The sequence below is a fragment of the Palaemon carinicauda genome, chromosome 6 (genome assembly GCF_036898095.1).
Source record: "Palaemon carinicauda isolate YSFRI2023 chromosome 6, ASM3689809v2, whole genome shotgun sequence".
In the NCBI taxonomy this organism is placed as follows: Eukaryota; Metazoa; Arthropoda; class Malacostraca; order Decapoda; family Palaemonidae; genus Palaemon; species Palaemon carinicauda.
Window position 1 is genome coordinate 154454822 of NC_090730.1, and position 25784 is coordinate 154480605.

At 40.2% G+C, this 25784-nt stretch overlaps 1 long non-coding RNA gene across 1 annotated transcript; it reads left to right on the forward strand.

Moving 5' to 3' along the window:
* On the forward strand, positions 1–25435 carry LOC137642748 (uncharacterized). The gene is made up of 5 exons (XR_011044852.1): positions 1–220; positions 2878–3164; positions 5173–5381; positions 22605–22742; positions 25144–25435. It is a non-coding gene; the product is annotated as an uncharacterized lncRNA (long non-coding RNA).
* Positions 25436–25784: the final 349 nt, after the last annotated feature.

The following is a 25784-nucleotide window of genomic DNA, read 5'->3' on the forward strand; positions in this document are numbered from 1 at the left end:
AGAACTTTGTAAACTCCATACTATCCAAGAAAGCAGTCGAGTATACTTGACCAGAATTCAAGTTGAAGCATTCATAGTTTTGATGATGGTTTTTACACAAGATCCTCTACTTGTGACTGTGACAAGCCTCACCACTGGCCCTAAAGTGCAGAACTAAGGCGCTTGGGTTGGTTAGTATGTAGCATCCCTTACTGAGGACTTGCTTGGAGACAATTTTCAGGTATGGTTCAATTTTTAATTCCTAGTAACTAAAAATGTTTGCACCTGAAAGCTTTTATTTTAGGCAACTTTTTAATTTTTGTTTGTATGAATAATACATTAATACCTGGCAATTGCATAGTTAATTATGTCCAACCTGATACATTCCATTTTTAGGATTTCAAAACTTTCTAAAGCATTAAAAAAGGCATTGAAAGAGCTTTTAATGGACTATCTTTAGATTTTTTCAAATCAGTGTTTAACCAACTTATAAATGTTGCCTATCAATTTTCAGTGAAATTTAGCTGAACTTTTATTTTTTCTAGCATAAAATTTGTCAAGTGTATTTTAAGCTCATATAATAAAATTTTACGGCTCTGAAGAAGCTTAGGCTTGAATGCACTGTCCGGATGCTTTGTGGCAAGATTTTGTGTTCTCCTAGGTTTATCCCTTGTACAGTACTTACTTGGCTCTCACAGATGACTTATATCACCAGACCTTGCTTCAATTTCCAGTTACCTCTTCTATAGGTTCTTGCAGAAGAGAAATTGATCGCTTATAGTGGGCCGTCGAGCTCCTCTATGCATGCAATGACTATCTAGATTTAGCAAGTATTGCTGGAGTGTTTTTTTTTTTTTTTTTTTTTTTGCTAGCCCACTCATGTTACAGGTTAAGCACTCACGTCTGTCCCCATTATCAGATGTAGTTTGTTACAGCTCTTGGGTTTCACCTTAGGCAACTTGTTTTTCTCATCCTTGCTTGGATTTGTTCCTGCTCTTTGATCACTGCCTATGTATTTTGTCAGCCAGCTGTCACAGATTGCCATTGTGATTTCATCATGAAATTTAGCTAAATGTTTTTTGTTCTATTAGCTTTCTAATAGCATTCTTGTAAAACTTGAGGATTTTAAGAGGGCAAGGTAGTTTCCTTGCATTCTGTCTATCCCATCAAATTTTCCTGCTCTCTTCATTGAGGGCTTCTGACATTTGTTCTCACAGCTTCCATCGCTATGCTTTTCTCTAGCATATCTTGTTGTGTAGGAGTCCTTGTGGATGTCACATTGGTTAGCTGTTCCTGTATTGCCATAAGTGCTGCTCACAAACTTGGTTACCTTCTTCATTTGTTCCACCTGTTTCTGTGTACCTCTTGTAGTTCTCCTGTTGTTCTTTACCATGTTTGATATTATGTTGAGAGGGGGAAAGGAGACTCCCCCTCCCCCCCACTGTTGGCTGGTTTCCGGTACTAGCCGCGGATTTGTGGCAGGTGGCTTGGATGTAGTTCCCTGGTTCCATGCTGCATTCAAGGTGTCCCTCACCCTTTATAGGGGTATCCTGGATCACCATTAGCTAATGCATGGTTTCATAGTGGTTGACCCACCTGGAAAATAAATGCAGCCCTCAAACCTGCCATTATGCTTTCCTCTCCAGTTGGGCAAGAGGTTCAAATCTCCTACCTTATTTCCTGAGGGCTTTGGGACACTTAACAAATGGATTCCTGAGCAGTACCTGCACTTTGCCTGTTGGCTACATATTTTTCCCATGCCTCTACTTTGAACACTAACCTCCACAGTTTAGGTCTATCCATAAACTTACTGTCACTGGAAATTGTATGGCAGCATCACCAACTCCTCAGAAATGGGGCTTTCGCACCATCCAATTGATGGTTTTCGCTGGCTCTTGTGTCCCACCTTAGGTTCTTCTGGATAGGGTAGGGTTCCTGTATGTATTCTTTGTCAAAGTACACCCCAAAAATGATCATCTTACTGTTACCTTTTACTCTTGCTTTACCATGTAACTCCTCAAACCCTGTTGTTTCTTCCTTCCTCCCTTGGGGTCACAAAGGTGTCTCGTGCTCCCTTTCGAATAGGTATCCGGTATCCATTATCCAAGGCTAAGCTTGTCAATATTGTCGGATCTTTCAGTCCCTTTTAAAGTTTTACAGGAAGTAGAGAAAGATGGGACTTCCAAGTATTCTCTTACTGTTACTTTTTTTTTTTGCTATAATTTTAGTTTATTCTGCCTTTTGGTTGTCTATTAATAGAATTCCATTTTAGCTCCTTTATCTTCTGTCGTCAGTATTTTAATCTTTGCCAGTACCGATGGTTATATCATTGAGTACTGTACCACTTGCTTCAAGAAGAGTATCACTATTTTCTTTATTGGGTTTGCTTGTCACCACGTGAGGAGGCAGCTTGATAGTGCTCGTTAATCCACGTCTGCTTTTCATGGCGGTCTGAAATTAATTATGGGGAAGCAAAATACAATCTTGATAATTTAGTTCTTTCTTTGTGAGGCCACAACGATGCTGCTTGAAGTGGACTTAACCTTAAAGACTACAACTAGAGAAGCTCTTGATCAGCTCTGGCAGGATCAAAAAGATTTCCATAAACCTTTTGGTTACTTATCAGGAACTGGACAGCTATGTTTTAACAGCAAACTTCCTGGTTTGCTGAAATCATACACCTATTAAAGGAGTCTAGTTTGTATAGTTTGGAAAATGCAATCTTTAAATTATAATTTTTCTCCTGGTATTAGAAAAGTCTCTACCAATTCTTGAAGAAAGATTTTAGCATTACAGTATACTTAACACTAGTCCTTGTATGATTTGATTTGCTATAGTGTCATGAAATAGATTAAATGCTTTGGAAATGCAGTAATCCAAACTGTCTCCCCCCCTTAGGTGATGGTGGTAACTTGGGGTTTTGGAGACTGTGACCAGACGTGGCATGCAGACTACTTAGTGACAATGCTGACCACACACTAACTCTGCACTAAACCAGTGGAATGCCTAGAGATCTGGGCAAAAGGAAAAAATCAAGAAATAGGCACCGGGCACCACCCCTTGATTTTATTCTTGGTAAGGGTACCCAGAAACAACCTTAGGACTTAAATATTATTTTGAGTGCCATCTCCATTCCACATGTACTGTGTACAGAGTTCTTCAAAGTGAAACTGCTTGATTCTTGGGTAAGGCTTTCTACTTTTGTTTCTTAACTTTTTATTAAACAGATTTAATAAATAAAGGCTGGGACTGTAAGACACATTATGGAAGGAAAAATACTGCATAAGTATAAGAATGGTTTGTCAGTTTTAAACAAATCTAACTAGAAAAAATTAATGTCCAATGATTTTGGAAAAAAAAGCTGTCCATACTTTCATATAAATACATAGCCACACGTAATTTTGGATATAAGACACCCACACACAAATCAGATATAAAATGTCCTTTTTCAAAGTAGTTGCAGATTTTCCAGCAGTTGGCATAAAGACGAAGCCTTTTAGTTCAAAGTCAACATATTCAAGGCAGTTCAAAGCTTGACAAGAAAACTTGAAGCTTAAAGACCAACTCTGCAATATGTGGGTCATAATCTGCATAAACAGTCAGCAGGGTTTGGAAATTAACATTTTGACTGTTGCTAAAACTTTAAATATTCCACTTTATGGACACTTGTTTCTGGGGACGAGTAAGTGAAACACTATTTGTGAAAAATTGGTATATATATGAAGAGTAATACAGAATCAACAAATTAATTTTTGCTGGTGTGAAGGTAAAAATAACCTTACCCAACAATACACACTTCCCACACTTTGAACACAAACACACAACAGGAACGGTTATATTGAGCTTACTGAATTTCTCGCTACTGAAAACAAAAACAGATCACATGAGACATTTTAAAGAGGTGATTAGGGTTGTGTAAAACATTCGCATTTGTTTTTTCTGTACAATAAATAAATATTTAAATTTTCCAATACAACTATTATAATATCATTGCACCTTGCACTGGTACTGTAAACAGTACATTAGTCTTTCTTTGGAGCTGCACTTCCTTTATATATTTCTACTTAACCTCCATTCCTTCTTGGCAAAACTGCTGGGCTTTAACCCTAGGTGCATTTGGGTGCTGAATAGCCGCACAGGCTCCAGGGTTGGGCTATATAGCCCAAATTCAAATTAGTCTAATCCATATTAGGGCAATCTTAGAATTCTTATATCACTGATAGATCTCGTGCACAATTGTTTTGCCTTGTGGTTATGACTTTCTCAAAAGTATCTGGTTGACCTATGAGTTCATACCTCTGTATTCCAGCAATGGGTAGAAAGTTTTTGTGGCTAGAAGGACACTTGGATGAGCTTTTATCTACTGAAGCTGCTAAGTAAAGAAAAGTTTTGATAGTGATTTAAAGAAAAATGGCAGTCTTGAATTTAGGTCTTTCCTAAACTACAGTAATGTTCCCAAATTCAGAAATTTTAACTAGGCCATGCAGCAAATAGTAATTAGTTGTGTACGCAAGTTTGTTTTGAACATATCGTAGTTTTCATAGTTTATTAATAAAAATGAGAGGGTATCAAATTTATTCTACACTACTTATATCTTGCTGTCCAACCTCTAAGCTTTTGTTGCAACATTTCCTATTGCATATGCTAAATTCAATCTTAGCAAATAATACACAAATAGAAATTAGTTCGTATATATTGCCATGCCTGAATATTTAATTTTTTTTAATTAACTTTTGTATATACCTGTAGAGTACTGTACTTATAATTACGCTGTTATCATAACTAATAATTGAACAGGAGAAATAAGTTTTAAATATTTTTAATAAGTTTAATAGTAACATGTCATATTTAGAATAGTTATTTCAACTAAACCTTTATGCCTTAATTTTATATTAAAATTGATACTAAAATATTAAATTGACAAGTTTTTTGTTAATTCATTTTGTGGAGAAAGTATTAATAGGCATAATTACTGGTTAAAAACTTATAAATTAACCATTAAGTGCATTCAAAGTTATAGATAATCCTATAGTTATGGGTACAGATTGTTACACATGTAATATTAAGTACTGACGACTACCACCTATGCAAGTTGGTACCCAAGATATGCAGCAGATATTTTTATTAAAGATAACAGATTAATTGCAATAAATAAGATTTACTAATTACATTGTTATACTTTTATGTTTCCAGAGTGTAATTTTATGGGATTGATACATGGCAAGAACAAAACTATCGACATATTAACTGGCTCTTTATCAAGTCATTTGACTCGGATTGTCTGGCATTCATGACTATTGTACCCTGAACTACATCCTGGCATTTCAACTTGGAAATATTAAATTGAACATTATCAAATGTTGCATGCCTATTTCAAAGTTTGAAGAGAAGTGGATACTCAAGTAAGAACATTTTGACCTTGTAATTTTGAACACAGTAAACTAAATATATTAACCAAGTTTTTTCTTAAACCTTTTTTTATCAGTTTAGTTTTTACTGTTAAGTCAGAAATATGATATAAATTACTGAAGGCAGTCCAATTTGCCCTTTAGAAAATAACATTTAAGATTAAAAAGAATTTCTGGCCTCTGAAAATAATTTTTATACTATGGTTTTAAGCATGGAACAAATAGTTTCCAAAGCATGGTCAGGTCTTGAAATATACAGATCATAAACTGTTTATTGCTGTGTCTACTAGCTCGTTTTTTAGATTCTAAACTAATGCATATACTGTATTTGCAGGTATGCTGTTAGCAACAAATCTGATAACTGAATAGTAGGAATTATAGTTTGTTCCAACATAAGACAAACTTTCGCTCTTTACTATTACGCGTGGAACCAACTAGCTGTATCTCTTCAAAATAAGGTTGGACCTTGTGGTAAAAGATACATTGCTTACGTTATTTTTTTTTTAAAGGGAACTTAGGGATATGAAATGGCCAGGAACTCTCATGAATAGATAAACACTACCACTTTATCGGCACAGTAATACAGTCCATCCACTGATTTGTATTGAAATGGACAATGTAACTAGTTTATTTTGTTAGGAGGGACCCTGTAGCAGTTGTTAGCAAGCTTGTGAACTTTGAAGCTACTTTACAGGTACAGAATCCTGTTTGAAAAAGTCAATTTTAAAGAAAAACGTGAACTAAGCATACTTTAAATTTGTCAAGTAAGCTATACCATACACCATGAACACCACTTAGATTACAATAAGAGGCTGGTATTCCATAGGTGCAATCACTTAGTTCCCCTACTAAGGCAACAGCACCTATGACAGGAAAGTTTCTCCTGTTGCCCCTTTTGTTTTCCTTAGGGCTTTAAAATCTCCTAAGGAACAGATTTTGGAGGCACTGTAGTAAAGGGCGAACGGCAATTTAAAGGGCCAGCCTGATGTTACTTTTTTGTATTATAAATCTTTTACCACACGGTCTCTATTGGTGTTACTGTTATATACTAATGTTAGTTTATAAAGTAAGCTATTTGTTTTAAGTATGAAAATAAAACTATTAATAAGTTTTCATATTGTCAACCACCATCTACTGCCATCTCTTGGCAAATATGTAAAAAATCCAAGTTTTTGGTGAGTTAAGTGTTGTAATAGAATTATTTTTAAAATTTTCATTACTTGAACATATAACTATATGATTATGCTGAGCATATATGTTGTCAATCCTTCTAAACTACTGAGTTATAAGTAGAAAAATTGATAATTGCAAATACACAAAATTCTAGGATTTGGACAACTAGACCAGCCAGAGTATTATAAATAGATAAGATTACCGGTAAATATTCTTATTAAACTCAATACTATAATTAAAACGAGTATTATGATTTTAAGTTTATCTTTCCGTACTACAATACTAACCTATTAAGGGATTTTCACGAAGGAAAAATCTATTTCTGGGGAGAGACCTGTGACGCCAGGTGAAAAGGGTCCTCCTTTACACTTTTCTGATATAAATCTTCCAAATATACCAGAGAAAGATAAAAGCATGGAATGCAGAGGTTACTACCCTCGCGCGAGCACCTTGTGGGTGTCGGGTATATATCAGGGGTGTGTGAAAACCACTATTCACAGGCTGTCTTCCATTTAGATAATTCCTTCATCAAAGGGAAGGGCCGCAACAGAGGCCCTAGAAACCACACTTGGACCACGCCACCGACGCCTAACATGAGCGCCCTCTAGGACATCCTTCTGCAAGAACACATGGCTTGGCAAGGAAAGTGTGGGTCCGTACAAAATAAGCGGGAAGGGTTTCACTGAGCGTCGCAGGTCTCTCCCCAGAAATAGATTTTTCCTTCGTCAAAATCCCTTTTCTGGGGCGACCTGTGACGGCCGGTGAAAATGTACCAGAGAATGCCTTTTAAGCCCAATAAAGTAATAACATAATGAGGAGAATACAAACACCATGTAAGACAATAATATAATATAATACTGTAAGTAAACATCAAATTACGAACTAGCCAAATGACATAGGGAACGTAATGCTAAATAAAAGGGATTTTGACGAAGGAAAAATCTATTTCTGGGGAGAGACCTGTGACGCCCGGCGAAAAAGTCCTTCTTTGTACTTTTTCTGATATAAATCTTCCAAATATACCAGAGAAAATTAAAAGCATGGAATGCAGAGGTTACAACCCTCGCGCGAGCACCTTGTTGGTGTCGTATATCTAACAAGGGCGTTTGTAAAACACTATTCACAGGCTGTCTTCCATTTAGATAATCCCTTCATCAAAGGGGGAGGGCCGTGACAGGCCCTAGAGAATACAGTTGGGTTACCCTACCGACACCCACCACTCGCGCTCACTAGGTCATCCTTCTGCAAGAACATATGGCTTGGCAAGGAAAGGGTGGGTCCGTACAAAAATCATCGGGAAGGGTTTCGCCGGGCGTCACAGGTCTCTCCCCAGAAATAGATTTTTCCTTCGTCAAAATCCCTTTTCTGGGTCGAACCTGTGACGGCCGGCGAAAAAGTACCAGAGAATGCCTTCCAAGCCCAATAAATTAATAACATAATGAGGAGAATACAATCACCATGTACGACAATACTATGATATAATAAAGTAATCGTCCAATTACCAACCAGCCAAATGACATAGGGAACGTAAGGTTAAATAATAATGACGACAAGGAACCAACTGAGTGTCGAATCGCAAAAGGCATCAAACCTTACATGTCTAAGTATATCTAAACATTAAAGGAACGGTAACTACAATAACAGTTAAACCATAGGAATTAAACATGGCAAATATCATAGGGCTAACGAACTACCAAGGAGAGCGGCGACGTGGTGTGAGTGGCGGGTAGGAGGGAGAAGAGAAGAGATGGAAGAAAGGAAGAAGAGGAGATTAATGGGGAGAGATAAGGCTCCCCTCTGCCATCGTTGGGTATTTAAGGGCCTGTAAGATCTTTAGATATTGGCGTTTGACAACCATAGGGGATTTCCAACCCGTATATTTTTTAAAATCACCAAAGTCCCTGTTCTGGAAATCATTGTTGGAGGCATCTACTGTCCGTATATCATGAGCCTGGGGAAATGATTCCGGATTAGTATGTTTAATGAAGTAGAGGATTTGTTGCCTGATACCGTGAATGGAAATAGTACCTCCTTGTTCCCTGATAACCAAGGAGCCAGACGAGCGGGTGGCAGTTCTAGCTAAAAAGGGGCTTGAGAGTGTGACTGTACACGGAGAAAAATCCTGGGGATGAAGAATAATCTTCCGAGAGGAGCACCTATTTTGCGGATCCTCATTTTTTAGCTAGGGAAGCTTTGTCTGGAAAGGAGTACTTCGGCTGAAGGGAGGAAATCTATGTTTTCCGGGTTTCGTGAGAGCTGCTAGTTCTGATGTTCCATCACCTGAAGCTATAGCCGTTAGAAATAAAGTCTTCCTAAGAAGAGTGATATAAGAGCAGGATTCATTGTCCGTGTCCATCGCAAGTTTGAGAACACCGTTCAGAGACCAAGAGTCCTTTTGTGGCCGAACCGAAGGTAGAAGCCTAGCACATGTTTTTGGGGTTGATGAGAAATAGGAATCAGCTAGGTTAATGTTGAACCCAACAAGGTAGATCTTCTTCAAAGCTGACTTGATGGTGGTTAAAGTGCTAACTGTTAGGCCTTTGTCAAATAGGAACCTCAAGAAAGAGATGGCTAAATGCGGGGACATACGAGTATGGTCTGCACTCTTAGGGGACCTACTAGTTGTTAACGGCCGAATCATATTGGCGAATTGTCGAGTCCCTTTTTGTCCCATTCGATGAAGAGATCGTTTCCGGTTCAATGTTCGCATCTCTACGAGCTGCCAACTTCCTGTAGTCCACAAAGTTAGAGTTTTGGCTATCCTTGAGTAATCTGACACAGTGAGTTTGGATACTCGGGTCAGTTTGAGGAACGGGATCCGGATGGGACTGAGTTTCAACTCGAGGAGGAGAGGAAACCAACTGTTCTTGGCCAGTGAGGTGGTACTAAAGCCACTGCGCCCGGGAAGGAGCGTAGTTTGTGTAAAAGTTTTTAGAAGATTCCCTGGGGGAGATAGGGAAATCTTCTAATGGTTCCAATCCCGGGGTAATGCGTACATGGCATAAGCCCGAGGGTCCAGGGTTGGGGTCACATAACAAGGAAGTTAGTGATTCATCTGAGTTGCGAATAGATCTACCTGGAGGCCTGGAACGAGCCTGAGTATCCACCGGAATGAAATTATGTCTAGAGACCATTCTGACTCCAGTGGATCCGTCCTGGATAGTGAGTCCGCTCTCACATTCTGGCCTCCCGCTAGGTGAGGTGCTGACAGGAACCAGTTCTCTTCTGTTGCCCAGGCGAAGATAGTGACCAGGATCTGATTCAGGTTGGGTGACTTGGATCCTCCCCTGTTGACGTAGTGTACTGCGTCTGTGCTGTCTGACACTACTCTGATGTGGGTCGACCTCGGAGGAGAGTCTCTCTTCAGGGTCAAGAACACTGCCATGGCTTTGAGAACAATGATATGGGACTGTTTCATGGAGAGTGACCAAGAACCTGAAACATCTGATGTTCGGAGTAATCCCCCCCATCCACTTAGAGACGCGGCTGTATGGAATGTCACTTGTGGAGGTGGGAATTGTAGAGGAACCGATTTGGAGAGGTCCTTCGGTTCGGACCATGGGTGTAGTCACATTTTCAAGACAGAGGGGATCTTCGAGACCATGTCTCTTATAGGTACTGTAGCTCTCTTTCTCCAAACTCGATTGATGTCTTTGAGTTTGGCTTTTATTAGATCTGTTACTGAAGTGAATTGGAAAAGTCCGAGGATACTTTCTAAGGCTCTTCGGACACCTGTTTGTGTTTGAGAAAATTTTTTGATCTTGGAAACTATTCCTCTTACCTTTTGGAAGGGAGAGACAACGTGTGCTTCGGAAGGTCCCACTGAATGGCTAACCATTCTAAGTGGACTGATGGTTGCAGGCGAGATTTTTTGGAGATTGACCCGAAATCACAGGTTGTCGAGAAATTGGAATAATTCCTTCGTAGCTCTGTTGCCTTCTATGACCGGCCGGGCCCAAATGAGCCAACCGGCCAGATAAGCAATGATCTGTATCTCTTGGTTCCTGAGTTGTTCTAACACTCTCTCTCCTAGTTTTGTGAATATCCTGGGATCAATGTTGAGGCCAGAGGGCATGTCTTGAACACAAAGGCTTTCCTGCTTAGGCGGAAACCCAGATAAGAAGAGAAGTTTCGAGCTAAAGGCGCAAGATAATAGTCGTCGTTAAGATCGACAGAGGTGGTGACGGTCCTACGGGGAAGTAAGGTCCGTACCTGAGAGATAGTCAACATCCGGAACTTGTCGCAGAGAATGTAAGAGTTTAGCTTGACAAGTCCAGGTCCACTCTCAATGCCGCCAAGCCTTTCTTCGGAATTGTGAACAGGTGGCTTTGGAACTTCAGTGATCGATCCCGTTTGATTGCTTCTTCTTGAGTAACCCTGTGGTGTACTCTTCCAGGATGGGAGTGGATTTCTGGGAGAAGGTCACTGGTGGAGGAGGAGGACCTTGTGACCATTTTCACCTCAAACCTTTAGAGATTATGCTATGAGCCCACAGACCGAAGGTCCAATGGTCTCGAAAGTGGTAAAGTCTACCCCCTACCGGGACCACCGCGTTGTGAGGGGGTGAATCTAGGTACTTTCCTTCTCCGAGCCCCCTTTTTTCTAGGTCCGTCTCGATGGCGAGACTGTCTTCTACTCCTGTAGCTTCCTCTCTGGTGTCCACGAGAGGAGCCTGAGGGTTCGGATCTGGGGCTGTATGCAGGTAAAACATCCCAACGGGGTTGGGCTGTGTACCTGGGGAATCAGTGAGGTAGACCACCTGATGAGGGGGATTTGGATGCATAGACGTCGAATCGGAGGGAGGCTGTGATGACGAGTGGGTAACCGACTATCGATTCCTGTCTGATAGAGGCCTCAGACAGAACGTATTTCCCACAACTAACCCGATCAGACCATCAAACGTGTAGGTCGAATTGGAAGGGCAGATCTTGGAATTATCGTAACCCCCAGACTGACAACATCCTGGTCCAGACAGATCGGGCCTGCCCTTTAGGAAATAATACTGTTACCTTCGGTACCTTGTCTAACCTAACCAAGGCAATCTCTTTCAATCGAATGAATCCGTTGAACGGGAATTCTAGTACCTGGGAGTAAATTCTAGGTCCCCCAGAGGGAGGATGTCTATGCCATCCAGATTTATGGTACCATCTATATATGGAACATGTAAGGCAAATCTCTATGCGTTGTTTTTATCGAAGGAGGTTACTTCGATATGCCTGGGGCTGTAGGGGGAAACTTCTGAGTTCCTGAACGGATCTGACTCACTACCATACTTTTGAGCTCCGTCATAGCCCCTTGGTTTTCCCTAGAATGTGTTGCTTTTAGCAGTCACGGTTTATGCAGGGTAACATGAACATCAGGATCCATTAAGGGTCCTAGGTCGGTGACGTAGGTAATTGCAAAGCTGAAGGCTCAAAATTCATCCCCACCTACCTGCCCGTCCATGGGGTCGTCGTCCAACCTTAGAGAGGACACTCTGAGGAGATAGGGACCTCTAGATGGAGCATTTCTTCCCAACCTTGATAACCAAGGGCGGAGAGCCTCTCTTGCAGGCCAGAGAGATTCATCATCATCCTGACGGGAACCATGTAGGCGAACCTTCTGTAAAAGAAAGGGGACATAAGTCTGGATGTTCCTTGAACTTTGGTTAGTGATCCTATTCACAGGCTGGGATCAACTGTACAACTCATAAAAATCATTTTTAAAGAAAAATCATTTAATGTACTATCTTTTGGGGTATAGTTCGACACTTGTATTCATGAAATGTGACACTGTTGGCGCATCCGCCACAGGTTGGCCACCCCTGACTCAGACGTTCAGAACCGGGTCTAACATTATTTACTGGCTATTAGTATTCTATTGATTCATCTGTTCACTGACCAGAGTTTCAAGGAACAGTAGATAGCCTCTCATGGCATGGTTAGTCTCGACCAGGCCCTTCATTAGAAGGGGCCAACGTTTGGTTCCCAGTACTGAGTGGAAACTTATTTCTATTTGAACACTATGTTGTATGGATATTTATTCATATTTAGGCATAGTTAGAATTGAATATGTATAAATATAGGCATAATCAATTTATTTCTATTTGAACACGATGTTGTATGAATATTTATTCATATTTAGGTATAGTTAGAATTGAATATGCACAAATATAGGCACAATCAATTTATTTCTATTTGAACACTATGTTGTATGGATATTTATTCATATTTAGGCATAGTTAGAATTGAAAATGCATAAATATAGGCATAATCAATTTATTTCTATTTGAACACGATGTTGTATGGATATTTATCCATATTTATACATAGTTAGAATTAAATATATGCATAAATATAGGCATAGTTATGTTCATATATTTTTATTTGGACTTTCAAGAATAACTAATGAATATTACCAACGCAAATTCAAAGTGTCATTAAAGTAAGTACAGTTTACTTTGTATTCATGTTAAATCCTTTCCTTTACAGCAAAACAAGAGATTGGCCACCCGTGGTCTGAGTGAGCTCTGTCTGTAACGGAGCTCCGGTAACAATCCCCGGTACAAAGGTCCGTCATAGTGACAACGTGAACACCAGAGGAAAACTAATATTAACCTCAATGCTGATCGCCTGTACGATATCCGGTTAAGCCGGAGATTCGATGAAAAGGATCGTAATAACGATATTGTGATTATTTATGAAAAAGGGGTTCATACCCTGATTCTGATCGTCTGATTGATCTCTGTTTGTAACGGAGAACTAGTGACAAAGGTCCGTCATCGTGAAAACGTGATCCTCAGCGGTACGATAACATTCTCTAATACTGAATGTTTGTGTTATCTCCAGTGAAGCCGGAGATTCGATGAAAAAGGGATCGTAATAATGAAACTGTTTAGTCTTCATCGGTATCACATTGTTAACTCCGGTTCTGGCCGTCTGCTTGATCTCTGTTTGTACCGGAGATCCGGTAGCAAAGGCCCGTCACCGTGATATCGTGACCGTTCCCGGTACGATAACATTAACCTCAATGAATGATTGTGTTATCTCCCGTGAAGCCGGCCGTAACGGTGTAATTATGATCAAACATGACAAAGGTTCGTGTGTAAAAGGCTTCAGCCGGAGTCCGAGTGCCGGATTACACCGTTGCACTCCAAAATCTGCTCCTGAACGTTAACTAGTTCTCACCCAATGAGTATCCATATAACGGAGCATAACTCAAGGCGGAGCTAAGCATAACTTCGGAGCTAAGGGTGTCGGTATAAAACGACCCCAATTAATGACTCATACACTAACGTACCTATTAATAGTGTTAGCTATATTAACAGTAACCACATCAATAAAAACGTTTATAATATTAAACGTACTATCATCAACTCTGATACTAAGAGGAGGCTTGAATAACTCGTGATCGTATAAAAACGGAGAACGGGAAATTCACCTCTCTTACTCGAGCTAACAAAGAAAACGAGAGAAGGAATAACTCATATCTGTAGAACAGGGAACGAGCAGTCTCTGTTTTCGCTCTCAAGGTTACATAATAAAAAACTAACATCACACAATAAAACAAGAACATTAATAAAATTGATTGCTTTTCTTAGTAATAACCAAGAACGAAGAATAACGTAACAAAAAAACAAGGATATAGTCTAAATCGAAGCCTCTGAGGCGAGAACAAACTAACAGACTAAATCGCTAAACTTTAATTCGCTATTCTTTAAATCGCTATTCTTCGTAGGTCCAAATTGGACTTGCAAGCAAATAAATACCATAGTAAAAATTAATGATAACACTAAAAGGCCATAAAACGTAAGTGATATAACCAAGATGACAGAGTACCAGATGGGCAAAATTAACTAGAATATTTACCGAAGCGAACATAACCCAAAATGGCTGCCGATACCTCGGCAAGACAATCGCTTCCAAAACTAAAAACCACCATATTGGAAACAGAACAAATGCCCGGTACTGTCAAAAGCTGCCAAAACAAACTATGGTACTTAACATTGGTAAGGGTGAAGTATCAACGTCAGTCATGTTGAATTAACGACAATCACTTCGAAAAACACTGGGCAAAACACTTATCAACTTTGCTGGCTAGTCCAACACAGAAGGATGTACCTAGTGAGCGCGAGTGGTGGGTGTCGGTAGGGTAACCCAACTGTATTCTCTAGGGCCTGTCACGGCCCTCCCCCTTTGATGAAGGGATTATCTAAATGGAAGACAGCCTGTGAATAGTGTTTTACAAACGCCCTTGTTAGATATACGACACCAACAAGGTGCTCGCGCGAGGGTTGTAACCTCTGCATTCCATGCTTTTAATTTTCTCTGGTATATTTGGAAGATTTATATCAGAAAAAGTACAAAGAAGGACTTTTTCGCCGGCCGTCACAGGTTCGACCCAGAAATATGAAGACAAGGAATCAACCGAGTGTCCAAACGCAAAAGGCATCAAACCTTACATGTCTAAGCATATCTAAACATTAAAGGAATGGTAAATACAATAACAGTTAAACCATAGGAATTAAACATGGTAAATATCATAGGGCTAACGAACTACCCAGGAGAGTGGCGACGTGGTGTGAGTGGCAGGTAGGAGGGAGAAGAGAAGATATGGAAGAAAGGAAGAGGAGTAGATTAATGGGGAGAGATAAGACTCCCCGCTGCAACCGTCGGGTATTTAAGGGCCTGTAAGTTCTTTAGATAGTGGCGTTTGAAAACCATAGATTTCCAACCCGTATATTTTTTAAGGTCATCAAAGTCCCTGTTCTGGAAGTAATTGATGGAGGTAGCTACTGTCCGTATATCATGAGCATGGGGAAATTATTCTGGATTAGTATGTTTAATGAAGTAGAGGGTTTGTTGTCTGATACCTTGAATGGAAATAATACCTCCTTGTTCCCTGATAAACAAGGGGCCAGACGAGCGGGTGGCAGTTCTAGCTAAAAAGGCCCCTAGAGTAGTGACTGGACACAGAGAAAAGATCCTGGGGAAGAGGGATAATCTAACAAGGGGAGCACCTATTTTGTGGATCCTCATTTTTAGCTAGCAAAGCTCTCTCTGGAGAAAGGAGTACTTCGTTTGAAGGGAGGAAATCTATGTTTTCCGGGTTTCGTGAGAGAGCTGCTAGTTCTGATATTCTAGCACCTGAGGCCAAAGCCGTTAGAAATAAAGTCTTCCTAAGAAGAGTGATATAAGAGCAGGATTCATTGTCCGTGTCCGACACAAGTTTGAGGACATCGTTCAGAGACCAAGAGACCTTTTTTGGCCGAACCGAAGGTCGAAGCCTAGCACACGCTTTTGGAATAGATGAGAAATAGGAATCGGCTAGGTTAATGTTAATCCCAACAAGGAAGATCTTCTTCAAAGCTGACTTGATGGTGGTTAAAGTGCTAGCTGCTAGGTCTTTGTCAAATAGGAACCTAAAGAAAGAGATGGCTAAATTCGGAGACATACGAGTATGGTATGAATTCTTAGGAAATCTGCTAGTTTCTTAACGGCCGAATCATATTGACGAATTGTCTAGTCCCTTTTGTCTGATTCGATGAAGAGAACGTTTTCCGGGTCAATGTTTGCGTCTCTACGAGCTGCAAACTTCATGTAGTCCACAAAGTTAGGGTTTTGGCTATCCTTGAGGAATCTGACACAGTCTGAGTTTGGATTACTTGGGTCAGTTTGGGGAATGGGATCCGGAAGGGACGGAGTTTCAACTCGAGGAGGAGAGGAAACCAACTGCTCTTTGGCCAGTGAGGTGCTACTAAAGCCACTGCCCCCCGGAAGGAGCGTAGTTTGTGTAAAACTTTCATTAGAAGATTCACTGGGGGAAATAGGTAAATCTTCTTCCAATGGTTCCAATCCAGGGTTAATGCATCCATGGCATAAGCCTGAGGGTCCAGGTTTGGGGTCACATAACAAGGAAGTTTGTGATTCATCTGAGTTGCGAATAGATCTACCTGGAGGCCCGGAACCAGCCTGAGTAGCCACCGGAATGAAATTGCCTAGAGACCATTCTGATTCCAGTGGTTTCGTTCTGGATAGCGAGTCCGCTATCACATTCTGGACTCCAGCTAGGTGAGTTGCTGACAGGAACCAGTTCTTTTCTGTTGCCAAGGCGAAGATAGTGACCAGGATCTGATTCAGGTTGGGTGACTTGGATCCGCGTCTGTTGACGCAGTGTACTACGGCTGTGCTGTCTGACACTACTCTGATGTGGGTCGACCTTGGAGGAGAGTGTCTCTTCAGGGTCAAGAACACTGCCATGGCTTCGAGAACATTGATATGGAACCGTTTCATGGCGGGTGACCAAGAGCCCTGAAACATCTGATGTTCGGAGTAACGCCCCCATCCACTCAGACGCGTCTGTATGAATTGTCACCTGTGGAGGTGGGAATTGTAGAGGAACCGATTTGGAGAGGTTCTTCGTTTTGGACCATGGGCGTACTCTCATTTTCAAGACGGGATCTTCGAGACCTTGTCTCTTAAAGGTACTGTAGCTCTCTTTCTCCAAACTCGATTGATGTCTTTGAGTTTGGCTTTTAATAGGAGATCTGTTACTGAAGCGAATTGGAGAAGGCCGAGGATTCTTTCTAAGGCTCTTCTGGACATCTGCTTGTGTTTGAGAAAATTCTTGATCTTGGAAGCACAGCTTGTGCTTCGAAAGGTCCCACTGAATGCCTAACCATTCGAAGTGGCCTGATGGTTGCAGGCAGGACTTTTGGAGATTGACCCGAAATCCCAGGTTGGCGAGAAATCGAAGTACTTTCTTTGTAGCTCTGTTGCCTTCCAAGGCCGACCGGGCCCAAATGAGCCAATCGTCCAGATAAGCAATGATCTGTATCCCTTGGTTCCTGAGTTGTTCTAACACTGTCTCTCCCAGTTTCGTGAATATCCTGGGAGCAATGTTGAGGCCGAAGGGCATGACTTTGAACGCAAAGGCTTTCCTGCCTAGGCGTAAACCTAGATAAGGAGAGAATTTTTGAGCTATTGATACATGATAATAGGCGTCGGTAAGGTCGATAGAGGTGGTGACGGCCCCACGGGGAAGTAAGGTCCATACCTGAGAGATAGTCAACATCCAGAACTTGTCGCAGAGAATGTAAGAGTTTAGCTTTGACAAGTCCAGGTCCACTCTCAATGCCGACTAGCCTTTCTTCGGAACTGTGAACAGGCGGCCTTGGTTACTTCAGTGATCGAACCCGTTTGATTGCTTTCTTCTTGAGTAACTCTGTGGTGTACTCTTTAAGGATGGGAGTGGGTTTCTGGAAGGAGGTCACTGGTGGAGGAGGAGAACCTTGTGGCCATTTCCACCCCAAACCTTTAGAGATTATGCTATGAGCCCACGGACTGAAGGCCCAATGGTCTCGAAAGTGGTAAAGTCTTCCCCCTACCGGGACCACCTAATTGTGAGGGAGTGAATCTAGGTCCTTTCCCTCCCCGAGCACCCCTTGTCCTAGGTCCGTCTCGTTGCCGGAACTGTCCTCTACCCCTGTAGCTTCCTCTCTGGTGTCCACGAAAGGAACCTGAGGGTTCGTAGCTAGGGTTGTATGCAGGCGAGGGCATCCAAACGGGGTTGGGTTGTGTACCTGGGGGAGCAGTGAGGTAGACCACCTGTTGAGGGGGATTCGGATGCAGAGACGTCGAAGCCGAGGGAGACTGTGATGACGAGTGGGTAACTGACGATTGATGGTAGTGACCCCGGTTCGTCTTGTAAGGGGTAAATCTCTGCTTCTTCCTGAAGAAAGCTTGCTTTTGGGCTTCGACCTTCTTTTGGGCAGTGAGGCCCCACCTCGCCTGCAAATTTTGGTTTGCTCTCGCATCGTCTTGTAGAACCTTGTTCACCTCCTGCTGAGGGAAGAGGGTTTTACAACAGCAGGAGGAAGCTATCGGCCTGTTCGGTTCATGTCTGATAAAGGCCTCAGACAGAACGTATTTCCTGCAACTAATCCGAGCAGACCAGAAATCGTGTAGGTCGATTTGGTAGGACAGAGACAGGTTCTTCATGAATATCCGAAACAAGGTCTCGGTGGTATAAAGCGAGGCTAGAGACTCCGCGAGGTGGGGTCCGTCTCTTTAAGAGCCGGCATGGCAGAACCTTCTTTGACAGCTTGAATAGTAAGACCTGTCAATTTATCCGTAATAGGTAAGGTAATAATGGAGCAGTTGCAAATATGGTGTAGGCCCCTTTGTGTGGGGTGAGCTTGGAATTAGTGCACCCCCAGTCCGACAACGTCCTGGGCCAGACAGCTTGGGCCTGCTCTTTAGGAAATATTACCGTTACCTTCGGTACCTTGTCTAACCTAACCAAGGCATGCTCTTTCAAATGGACGAATCCGTTGAATGGGAATTCTAGTCCCGGAGGGTAAATTCTAGGTCCTCTAGAGGGCGGGCGCCTATGCTATCTAGAGTTATGGTACCATCTATATATGGAGCATGTAAGGCAAACCTCCATGGGTTGCTTTTATCGAAGGGGGTTAACTTCGATGCGTCTGGGGCTGAAGGGGGAGGCATCTGAGTTCCTGAACGGATCAGATTCGCCACCATATCTTTGAGCTCCGTCATAGCTCCTTGGCTTGCCCTAGAATGTGTTGTATCTGCTGTTGTATCTGCTCTTTAACTATATCCCTGATCAGGTCGGCGGGGAAGGAGGGATCCTGAGTACGACCCGCTGACGAAGCCCTGGACTTAGCGGACTTCGTCTTTTTAGCAGTCACGGTTTTATGCAAAGTAATATGAACATCAGGATCCTTTGAGGGTCCAGGGACCGGTGACGCTGATAATGGCAAAGCTGAAGGCTTAAAACTCATCACCACCTACCTGCTCGTTCATGGGTTCGACGTCCAACTCTAGAGGACCCGTCCCCAGCCAATAAAGCTTCCTCTTCCATTGGGATGGTTGCTCTAACCGCCTCAATTAACGGGGCCGCTGACTCCGGTGGAACTGCCGCAGTAGTAGAGCCCGGGAACAGGCGAGAGGCTATGTCCCCATCGAGGAGATAGGGTGCGCCAGACGGAGCATTCCTTCCAAAGCTTGACACCCAAGTGCGGAGAGCAGCTCTTGCAGCCCGGAGAGATTAATCATCAGCCTGAAAGAGGTGAGGGGATTAGTGATGAAGGAGAAGGAGAAGAACGTTCTCCGCAATAAGCGATGTATACATATATAAAGAACAAATTAAATAATCGCCAAAGGATACCAAAAGGAACAAATTAGAACCAACTTACATCATCGTTCAGGAGTAGGGAGGACAGCTCGTAGCAAAGCATGCATGACTCCGGGAACCATACCATGTAGGGGGCTTGTCCCGGTTCCCGAGAGAAGGGTATGGCGCAATGCATGTAAGAACGGCATAGGTCTTTGCCCAGGGGATCATTAAAGGCAGCGGGGCAGCTCTTGGCAGCGCAGCGGACCTTCTGTAAAAGAAAGGACACAAGTCTGGATGTTCCTTGAGACTCTGGTCAGTGATCCTCTTCACAGGCTGGGATCAACCAAAAGTATCTAGAAAACAATAATATATATGTATATGTATATATTTGTACATGTATACAGTATAATATATATGTATATATTTATGCATATATTCAATTATATACATGTATATATATGGATAAATATCAACACAACATCGTGTTCAAATAGAAATAAATTTCTACTTCATACTTGGGATCGAACGCTAGCCCTTTCTAATTAAAGGCCAGGTCGAAACCAACCATGCCACGAGAGGCCATTTAATTATGTGTGCATAACATGGTTCTATAATTGATAGCTAGAGCTACAAGTTAATATATTACAGCAAAATCAGAATAAACTAATGTACACTGCGGATTCGCGGACGAGCCGAGGATGCAGTGACAGGTCTGTAACCACGTAACATGTAACTATAAACATCAGCGGTAAGATAATGTTAACCTCAATGTTGATCGTCTGTGTGATCTCCGGTGAAGCCGGAGATCCGGTGAAAAAAGGTCCTTAATAAAGAAATTGTGATTAATCATGGAAATGAAATTGTGATTAATCATGAAAAAAGGTTCGTGTGCATAAGGCCGGAGTCCGAGTGCAGGGGCTCACCGTTGCACTCCAAATATCTGACTAGTTTCCAACTCAATGAGTATCTCTTATAGCGGAGTAGAACTCAAGGCGGAGAGGATGAACGTTCCGAACCTACTCCCAAGGCGGAGCGGGGAGAGGACGGAACTATAGGTGGCTGTATAAAGCGGGCCCAAAATAACGACTCATACACGAACGGGACCTATTAAAAATGCTAGCTATATTAACAGTAACCACATAAATAAAACGTAAATATCATCAAACGTAAATATCATAAACCCGTAGAAAGAGAGGGGGGAGGGATAACTCATGATCGTATAAAACGGAAAACGGGAAATCCACCCCTCTTACTCGAGCTTAAGAAAGAAAACGAGAGAAAGGGCAACTCGTAACTGTAGTAACAGAAAATGAGAACTCCATGCTCACGCTCTCATGGTTACACTATAAAAAGCCAAAAGCACACAATAATATTATATAAGAATAATAATAAAAATTGTAATAACCATGAACGAAGAATAACGACAGCGTAACAAATAAATAAAAAGATAGTTTAAAAACGATCGCCTTCCCGAGGCGGGTACTTAAACTATAATAAAGCCAAGAACGTTATTCTTCGTTCGTCCAAATTGGACTTGCTAGCAAAAAATACCATAGTAAAACAATAATAAAATGATAAAAATAATGGTCACAAATCGTAAGTGATACAACCTAGATGACAGAGTACCAGATGCGCAATATTAACTTGAAATACCAGCGAAGCGAACAACGCCATAATGGCTGCCGCCGCTGGGAAAGGCCAAGCCGATCCAAAATTAAAATCCACATTACTGGAAAGAGAACAAATACCCGGTACTGAAAAAAGCTGTCAAAACAAACTATAGTACTTACTTAACATTGGTAAAGGTGAAGTAGCAGCGTCAGTCATGATGAATTAAGCCAAAAACTGGACAAAACACCAAGAGCACAAAGAAAAATGACTAAGCGAGCAAGTCCAAAACAGAAGGATGTCCTAGAGGGCGCTCGTGTTAGGTGTCGGTGGCGTGGTCCAAGTGTGGTTTCTAGGGCCTCTGTTACGGCCCTTTCCTTTGATGAAGGAATTATCTAAATGGAAGACAGCCTGTGAATAGTGGTTTTCACAGGCCCCTGATGTATACCCGACACCCACAAGGTGCTCGCGCGAGGGTAGTAACCTCTGCATTCCATGCTTTCATCTTTCTCTGGTATATTTGGAAGATTTATATCAGAAAAGTGAAAAGAAGGACCCTTTTCACTGGCCGTCACAGGTCGACCCAGAAAATGAATATGGAATTTAAAATAAAATTAATGAATAATATGGAATTACAGTAAATTAAACACAACAGGGGTTGAGAAAAATATTTTCCTAATTCCAAAGGTATCTATAGTGGGCGAATCATGATTTTGGACATCCAAAACTATCCTAAAATTGTCATTTACGTGGAAATATATGGTATACCCACAAGAGCCCAAGGTTTGTATAATCGGGAAAAATACAATCAAAATCTGTCTTCAGTTTTTTCAGTAAGTGTTTTACAAATAACATGTGGCTGTAATCAGGACATGGATTTAATCATCGTACTATAAATAATTTACAGTATATGGAATCATGATAAAAAATAATTAAATTTAAACTAAAATATGACTGCCTAAATTTGTAAGCTTCCAGAGTAATAAGTATTTGGAGTGCATAATTACTGGATAAATGCTCTTAAAATCACTAACAGATAATTTAGTTTGTAATTTAATGTTTACTATATAGCTTTGGATACATAATTGTTATACATCTGTAATATTAAGACTAGTGCCTATGCAGTTAGTACCTGAAGGTGGTGCGACAGGTGGTTTGATTAAAGTGACGAATACCTAAGGGAACAGAATATATGCAATAAAAGGTTTAACTTGTTAGGTTATACTTGAATTTGTTTCCATTGTACATTTTGAGTGTTACATGGAAAGAGCCAAAATATTGACTGACTGGCTCTATTATTAACAGTTACTTGATTTTCAGATTGGCATGTCTGGCATTTGTGGCCATTGTACCCAAGCTACATCCTGGCGTCATTTTCAACTTTGACGAAAATATTACATAAGACTTTTCAAATGTTACAGGCTTATTTCAAAAGTTTGAACGCAAGTGAATACTCAAGTAAGAACATTTTAACCTTATTTTGATCTCAAACTAAATACCGGGTATATTAAAGCTTTTTCTTGAATATCTAAGTTCTACTATTGTTGGTTGGAATAGCTGTTTAGTGTCTTGTAAATATGCTATCTTTTAATTATAAAAGTAGTTGTTTGTTAGAAATGGGCAAATTAAAAAATTTCTTAACTTTTAAACTTAGATATTTTGACGTGAAATTTCTTAACTTTTAAACTTAGATATTTTGACGTCCCTGTGAAACCTGTTAACTAAAGCAGTTTAAAGTACCATCATAGCTTACATGAGCTTAAGTTTTGAATGTTGCTAATAAATGTAATTTTTTGCAAATTTTCTGAATTTACAAAAACTAGTGAGATTGTTTTTACTGCCAAGTAAAGCAGTGATATCAATTACTGATAAGGTCTTGAAATATGCAGGTCGTCAACTGCAATAATTTTGATAGAAATCTAAACTGTGATGACATTTTGAAGCGCACAGTTCTATATGTTATAAGTTTAATATAATCCCCCAAAAATAACTTTTGATAGAAAGTAAAGTAAATGATAGCATTAATTTTGTTATCCATTCAATTATGCATTGGTGGTATTCACCAATAAACTAGAACCCATTTGTCGTTAGCTTGTCCCATAAAACTAGAGTAATTTTTTTTAGTACAACCAACTAGGTTATACACAATTTTTAATTCTATTTAAGGCTTTGTTATGCTAGGTTAAAGTACCTATTTCAGGAGGGGGTGTATTGTAGTTTAAGAGTTTGTGTTTAGCATTGAAAAATTTTATTGGGTATTTACTGAACTTTATAGTTTAGCTAATTCATTTGACTCCCACAAAAAAATTTTGCTATTCATAATCAGACCAGAACACGATATTTTAAAATCTCATTATTTTGAAGCATTGTTCCCTATTAAAACTACAAATGTCATAGATTTAATTTTAGTTAATAAAAAATGCAATAGTGAGAATATGAAATGAAGAATCCCTGCTGCCACTAAAAGCAAGTACTCTTAATATAGAAAGATTTATAAACGAGGACGGGAATATCCTCCTTAATGATGTATGCTGCATATTAATATATAGAGAACATAACATAGAACCACCAACCAGAGAACTTACTAAATTTGAAGCATTGGACTGAATTAGGTTTACTACGGCGTAAGAAGTGATATTTTTATTAAAACCAGAAAACTACATATGTAGGGTCTTTACGGAAATGTTAAAATTTAATAATCATAACCTATGTATATTAACCCAAAGGGCCTCTGTTAGATTCAGCCAGTCTTCTCTCTAGAGCTTTTAAATCACTCCCTTCATCTCCTCCCACTTCATATTTTACTCAGCTATGTGGGCTTGGGTCTGCCAACTCCTCTTAGTGCTTTGTGGAGCCCAGTTGAAAGTTTGGTGAACTAATCTCTTGTAGTGCTAAGAGCATGCGTAAACGATCTCCATCTACTTTTCACCATTATTCTTATCCACATATATGGCACTAGAGTAATATCTTTCTAATCCTGTCCTGCCATTTAACTCCCAATATTCTTCTGAGGGCTTTGTTCTCCAATCTACCAAACTTGATGGATATTTTTATTGTCATAGCATGACTTTTGTCCATACAGTAACATCGATCTCGCTAAACAGACATGTAGCCTGATTTTTATGAATTTCTGGAGATTTGATTTCCAAATTGCCCTAGCCATTGTACTTCACTGATCTTGCCTTTATTAGTAATCATAGTTCCTAAGTATTTAAATGATTCCACCTCCTTAATCGTTTTTCTTATATTTCATCTTATATTCTCATGTCTTAATTCTATTTTTCTTGAGCCCAACCTCGTGTGATATTTAATGCTTTCTGGCAAGCAAATTTTGCAAGTCCTTTAGCCAGTGTAAAAAAAATTAAACTAAATTTTTTTTTAAATGTCTTATCTTAATAGAAATTCAAGGGCTGGCAACATTGCATTTTAAACATTGGCTATATATTCAGGAATTAGATAGAATGGAAATCTACCAAAAGTTAATTTTAAATTCCTTAAATTTTGTAGTCTATGAAACTGCTTATAAGTATTTATTTTTTTAAGATAATGTTTTTAAAATAAAATTTATTTCAGAAAATCTGTAGCTTGGTAGGTACCCCAATGAAATCATCAGAATTAACTAAAAGGAAAATGCAATTACTTTTATTTAACTCATGTTTAAACTTTGTTACTTAGGATATTTAATTTAGAACACATTTCGTACAGATAAAGATAATGATCCCTACGAAAGTTGTCTTGAGAATGAATTAACTGAACATTCTTTGCTCTTTTGTTATTTTTGCCAACTACTTTAAGATTTACAACCCCATAAAGACAAGCAGTTAACATTTTATTTATACTAATGGTAGTTATTTTCCAGGATATGTTGCTCTACTGATAAGAACAGGAAAATGAAAATCCAGCAATGAAGAAAGTAACTAACACACTAGAGGATTGTTGATTGTTCAGGAAAGTTAATTTAAGCAAAGACTGTCCAAACCAGAGGTAATCCAGGAAAAATAGAAATCCATCAAGGAAGAAAGGTTCAATATGGATTGGCTCAGGATAAACCAAAAACATTTTTTATCAAGCAAAAGAACAACCATACAAAGTAGGAGTTTAGAAACTAAAACATCTTCCTGTTAATCAATCTTTGAAAAACCTCACTTAAAATCTATAAAAGGAAAGAAACATTTTAAGATTGTTAAAATAAATCTTTTATTCAATAAAATTTTATTCAAAAATGCTGTGATATTTGTTACACACCAACAAGGTAACTTTAGAAAAAGTTACAAATGTTATGGAACTTCTTCCTCTGGAACTTAATCAATATGGAGGGATCAGGTGTACAGGCCCCTAAACTGGCTGGAGAGTTGGGCTGTAAAACCCCCCTTTAGTCTGAAGAAGCTTTTGCTGGAGGCTGCAGAGTTAGAACCCTCCTAGCTCGAGATTTGAATGAGTCATACGACCAAAACAGAGGCATTTAGGTTTAGAGTCCCCAAGGCTGCTGACTTTGAAGTG